The sequence below is a fragment of the Pinus tabuliformis genome, chromosome 1_2 (assembly GCF_031772625.1).
Source record: "Pinus tabuliformis cultivar Carrire ecotype Pingquan chromosome 1_2, CPIR1, whole genome shotgun sequence".
Classification (NCBI taxonomy): Eukaryota; Viridiplantae; Streptophyta; class Pinopsida; order Pinales; family Pinaceae; genus Pinus; species Pinus tabuliformis.
This window is the reverse complement of record NC_142298.1, coordinates 835382872-835389503: the sequence shown is the minus strand read 5'-3', so window position 1 is coordinate 835389503 and position 6632 is coordinate 835382872. Positions and strand designations below refer to the sequence as shown.

General features: G+C 33.7%; 1 pseudogene across 1 annotated transcript; it reads right to left on the bottom strand.

The window, feature by feature from the left end:
- Nucleotides 1-2492: 2492 nt before the first annotated feature.
- Nucleotides 2493-4569, bottom strand: LOC149208523 (aldehyde oxidase GLOX pseudogene; annotated as a pseudogene). The gene is made up of 2 exons (XR_016252132.1): nt 2914-4569; nt 2493-2838 (listed from the first exon to the last, which is right to left on the bottom strand). The product of XR_016252132.1 is annotated as an aldehyde oxidase GLOX pseudogene (transcript).
- Nucleotides 4570-6632: the final 2063 nt, after the last annotated feature.

Genomic DNA, 6632 nt, shown 5'->3' with positions numbered 1-6632 from the left:
TATATATATATATATATATATATATATATATATATATATATATATATATATATATATATATCATATGAACAAGTGCCATATGAAATAGTTTATGATTTTTTGGGCGTGTAGTATTGAAAATCCATAGTATATCCATTTATGTATTCAAAAGTGCATTTTAAATAACAAGAAACCACCATATTGTAGGATTTAGCAAAAAAAACTATTTATTAGTTTGTCCCCTTATTTATATGGCTAAACTAATTTTATAAAAAACCTTCTCTTAATACACCAATTTTCTAATTATTTTATTTTTTAAATTTAAATTTAAAACTTCCTGGATATTAATTTGACTTGTTTACATCATTAGTTTTACTAATTTCAAATTTCTTATAATATATTAAAATGATGACAATAATAATTTAATCTATATGATATTTTATACATTGTACATGAGGTCATTTATTTCAACATTTTTGTGGCTCAACTGCATCTGCATTTAATTATGATTTTCCTTTTACACATGGTAGATGAGGTCATTTATTTCAAGATTTTTGTGGGTCAAGTGCATTTAATTGTGAGGCTTTTTTAGAGTATAGTTCACTTAGCTTACTAAGTGATATGGAAAACCTAAATAAATATTATTAAATATGAACTATTTAGTAAGAGATGTATTCACTCTTTTGATTCAATTTTTAAGGTATGTTAAACTTTCACAATACAATATATTAGATATGATTTTTGGGATTAGTTACTTAAAATCATCAACATAGACATATTCATTAGTATTAGTTTCATTTAACAAAATTAATCATGATTTTTTTAAATAACAAGAAACCACCATATTGTAGAATTTAGCAAAAAAAACTATTTATTAGTTTGTGCCCTTATTTATATGGCTAAACTAATTTTACAAAAAAATCTTTTCTTAATACACCAATTGTGCTAATTATTTTATTTTTTAAATTTAAATTCAAAACCTCATGACATCAATTTGACTTGTTTACCTCATTAGTTTTACTAATTTCAAATTTCTTATAATATATTAAAATAAACAAAGTAATAATTTAATCTATATCATATTTTATACATTGTACATGAGATCATTTATTTCAACATTTTTGTGGCTCAATTGCATTTAATTGTGAGTTTTTTAATACATTGTAGATGAGGTCATTTATTTCAAGATTTTTGTGGGTTCGCTGCATTTAATTGTGAGTGTTTTTAGAGTATAGTTCACTTAGCTTATTAAGTGATATGGAAAACCTAAATAAGTATTATTAGATATGAACTATTTAGTAAGAGATGTATTCATTCTTTTGATTCAATTTTTAAGATGTATTCACTCTTTTGATTCAATTTTTAAGGTATGTTAAATTTTCATAATACAATATATTAGATATGATTTTTGGGATTAGCTACTTAAAATCATCAATATAGACATATTTGACATCATAATTTTTTTGAATATTTCACATAGCACTCATTACATGAGATTGATATTACTAAAATAAATCACATAGTATTAATCATGACTACTAAATTATTAAAATAAATCACATAGTATCAATAATCACCTTTAAATTACTAAAATAAATTACATAATATCAAACCTCACCTCTAAATTACTAAAATAAATTACATAATATCAATTATCACCTCAAATTTTATTAGTGAAAAGAAATAAATTTAAAAAAAAAAAAAAAAAATAATTCATTAATAATTTTTTTAATTACTAATTTTATTATTATTTAATTTAATTTTAAATATATGAATAATATACCAATGTGACCCTATTAAAAATAAAAATAAAAAAATCAAATCCCATTCCGCAAATGGAAAATAAATGTAACACGTGACTGAAGAATACACGACCTTAAACAATTTTCATAATACTAACTAGTTAATTGGCCTATCACTTACCATAATTACATTCAACAATCAATATCCATTTTTTTTAACGTTGTCGTGTATAAAAATTCTAGTTTATGATTATGTTCAATATTAATACTTTTATTGAGATGAGACAATCAATATCCATTTTTTTTAACGTTGTCGTGTATAAAAATTCTAGTTTATGATTATGTTCAATATTAATACTTTTATTGAGATGAGAGGTTTATTTTAGAGTTTAGTATATTTATTTTTTAGATAGTTTTATATAAAAAAAATTAGTTTATGTTTAATATTAATATTTTTATTGAGATGAGAGGTTTATTTTAGAGTTTAGTATATTTATTTTTAGGTTGTTTTATATAAAAAATCTTGTTTATGTTTAAGATTTTTATTGAGATGAGAGGTTCATTTTAAAGCCCAGTATAAAGTTATCTATCAGTTATCAAAATTGAATCAAAATTTTCTTTATGTCTACTAAAATAAAAATTATAAAAAATCTAAAAATAATAATAATTAAATAACCCTACAAAACAAATACAAATCTAAATTTTCAGATCACTTTGTACTTTTACACCGGAAAGTTTATGTTCAAGATCTTTACATTATTAGAATACAAGACAAATACAAACATCTTTATTGGAGTTTTCACATCACTTTGAACCTTTACAACTTTTCCAACGTGCCCATGCAAACTTAGTTTGCATGGTTATTTATTCTGCCAAAGTTTGTTCATAATTTTAACAAACGTTTCGGCCTTTTAATATAATAACAAACTCAAACAATCCGTCAATCTTTATTCTACGGCAAGTTTGTTTTATTTTCAACAAACGTTTCAGCCTTCGAGGGTAATAATAAACTTAAACAATGGGGATATACATTTCAATTTTACATAGCAATGACTGGCTAATTCAAATCATACGCACGCCCACTATCCAGAGCTCCGACCAAGCCTTCATTGTCTTCCTGCAGTGTAAACGACCGTCAGTTTTCATCAAAAGAAAGAAGAAATACGATAGTTGAGATTCTTGGATACTTTACCTCGTCTCTAATTTGTGATTTGAATCCAGGCTGCGTTGCCGGGTATGCCCTGGGTCAGTGGAAACAACATATAATAAGCTGGTGGTGCAATATTCCCATTGGGAGGAGCGGTAACAGCGACGGAATACGTATTGGTTCCCACACGAACAGCTGCTGCTAATTTCAGCCTCAGAAAGCGCTGGCCTTGAGCAAACGAATGCGTTGAGAATGGCGCACTCAGAAGATTCATCTCCAAGGCTGTGAGCTGACCAGGAACAGTGAAAACCACAGTAAACGTCTGGCCATGGCGAACAATAGCAGGGACATTCGTGATCTGAGGGCGTCTGGCATTAAAACTATTGTCGAGATACGGAGGCGAGAAAGCTTCAACTCTCAACTCCGTAGGAAAGGCCCCAGTGAAAGTATAGAACAGATGAGTATTACTCCCAGCAACCAACACACGACCATCCGCCAGCAAATTAGCTGTGGAATGATACACGCGAGGAATTGTAGTGGCCTGCAGGACAGAAAAAGTAAGCTGTCCTGGATTGTAAAGCACTGGATTCAAGACGGGGGCCGAAGCAAAGCCAAAGCCCTGAGAACCCCGTCCGGCGCCGTTGATAATAAGCACTTCGCCAGAAGGAAGAATGATCATATCACCCATGCATCTTCTCATGGGCATGTTCGACATAGCCCAAGCAGGCGCAGCCGCGGTGATCACCATTCTCCCGCAGGTCTGAGAAGTCGGGAACTGTGCAATGGGGTTCCGGAAGGCCCCTGCCTGAGCCCCTCCGCACACCATGACCTCCGCAGTCTGGTAACCGCTCGGACCGTCAAGCGGCAGAAGCACCGAACTTCCCGCCGAAGGATAGTTTCTGGGCTCCCCGGGTATGGTAGGGAAGTTGCGCACAACGGTGCTGGTAATGTAATTCAATTCGATGGAATCCCTATTTGCAAAGATATAGAGATTCCCATTGGGAAGAAGATGCACGTACGGATAATAGTTATCATTTTGTGCGTCGTTAGTGGCGGCCAAGAACGGCAGAGAGAAGGTGCCTTCCCCTGCCGCCTTCGGCACGAACTCATATGTGAAAACCCCTCGACCTCCCACCACGATTACTCTCCCGTCTGGCAGGAGCTGATCGGTGGCGTACCATCGTGGGTCGGCCAACGCCGTGTTGGGATCCTCCACCCAGTCGCAGGTTCCCGTCGACGCACACGGTGCGATTCTCCTGATCTTCAGGGCTCCGTCAAGGTTACCACCCGTCTGAAGTAGGGTTCCGTCGGCCAAAAACTGACCCGAAGAGCACCACGTATCGGTCTGAATGAACAGCGGGCGTATCCCGTTGTTGGCAAGGCTTAACATAACGCTGTGCGCAGTACAGTCAGTTTTGAGAACCTGGTCTAGGGGATTTACTCTGCATCTCCCGTTGGGCAATTTTATTTGAGACGGGCCGATGTTGGTCCGGTCCAGCATGACTACAGTGTTGAAACGGGTAACCGCAGTGTGCATTGATGCTATTCCAGCATTATTCACTAACACCTGCCAGGTACCGATTGGCCCAGCTGCTTGGATCTTGGCCGGGAGCCAAAGACTGGAATTTACCAACAATATCAGAAACATGCATCGCATACTATTTGCTGTCATCATTTTGAACTTCGCTCTCTCGCTTTCGCTTCGAGCTCTGATTGTACCGAAAATGTTAACGGGTTGAAGTCTTAAGTAGATGTTGATTGTAGTGGGTTATACCGTATAACCATGGCCTACCACTGTGAACATAATTTGCACGCAATTTCATCAGATTGGAAGGATTGACAGGGCACTTTGAACTGATCAGAGCTGATATCAAAAAACATTGACTCAAGAGAAGTGCATTACAAGACACCTAGCTGGAAGGAGACTAAACAATGTGCGCCGACGAAATTCCCTTAACACCTTGTGAGTGTCATGACGATATGACGTGGTGGACAGCATCAACTTACCAAACGCTGGCCAGAGTTGACGAACATATATTCATGAAATTTCCTGGACGAAAATTTTAATAGTGAAATAATAAAACCTAGATTCCACTCCATCTATGGAATCTCATGCGAAGATAATTTCATTTGGATTTTGTAAAAGAGTTATTGTCAAAGTTTCTCAAGTTCAAGTTGTATGTGTGATGCTATTTTGTCTGATGTATATATAAAATATTCAAATGAATAATGGTATTCTATCTGCTGAATATATAAAATCTTTGCGCAGATAGATGATTTGGATTTTGTAAAAGAGTTATATGCAAAGTTTCTCAAGTTCAAGTTGTATGTATAATGCTATTTTATCTCCAGTATATATAAAATCCTTGTGCGGATAATTTGATTTGGATTTTGTAAGAGAGTTATGGTCAAAGGTTTTTCAAGTCCAAGTTGTATGTATAATGCTATTTTTTCGGCTGTATATAAAATCTTTGCGCGGAAAGTTTTTTCAAGTCCAAGTTGTATGTATAATGCTATTTTTTCAGCTGTATATAAAATCTTTGCGCGGATATATTTTAGAATAGGGCTTTTGGATTCTAATTTTTTTATATAAAAAACCTATAAGTAAATCGGATTTAATTATTTGACAATATTTGTTATATATAGTAATTTAATTCAAACCATAATAGTTCAAGTCAAAGTAAGTGAGTTTAATTTCAGTTCAGAGGTTATATTTATATCAAACTGAAGGTAGGGGTTGGAAATTTTTTGAGTTGCATGTTGTTTAATTTTTTTTAAATATATGATATTTAGCCATAATATGTTTTCAAGAGAAGAGATCAAAAGAATAGGGTAGAGCACTTTTTGTTACTTTCACATTATATGTTTTAAATTGCTTTGGAATTTGTTTTTATTTTCATTCATGATTTTCTGAAGGCATTGTCTATGTAGGCGTTTAGAGGCCAAAAATCTCGAGAATCTAGCCTTTTTTTTCCAAAAAATGTGATAATAGCAGTGTTTAAATCCTATTAACTATACATTTTGTAAAGAAACTACAATCCCAATCTTCACATCCATAATATGTATTTCAATCCACTATTAATTGCATAATTATAATGTGTATAACACTAATTTCCCAATTATGTGCTCCACAAATAATTTAAGATTTAAATATTTTTTTTAGTGAATCAAAAATTTCTATTAATTCAAAGAAAAGTTACATTGTTGAGAGTTTAGTATCAGCAAACTGCTGGCCTCATTCCTTGTTGGCAAGGTGGTAGAGACAAAAACCTATAGACAAGAGTAGTAGAAAACTTCAAGACCACATGCATATTTTTCCCAATGACCAAAAGAACCCAAGTATCAAATACATCAAACTATCATTTTTAGTCCACAATATTCCACAGAACCTAGTCCGTTGGACTGTTGCCATGTTGTTGCCGAAATGCTTCATGTACATGAGATTTGACATATGCCCCATTCTTCCTTCAATGCGCTCCAACGTTTCTTGAAGTATCTTATGTCCACAGTGGAGGGAAGCCAATTGATCAAGCATTTGCCACTAATTGTGCTTGAGGTCATTTATTAAAGATATGACCAAATTCTTTTCGTTATGGGGATTCCAAGCCAACTGCTCCATTAAGACTCTCACCTCATTGACCTATGGCTCTGAGTCAAAAAGTGAAGGTAAAATCACTTTCCCCAATGAAAGAGCATGTGGCTACTCTACCTCCTCACCATAGTCAGGCTGTTGATGAACCACACCCTCGCCTCATGGGCCAACT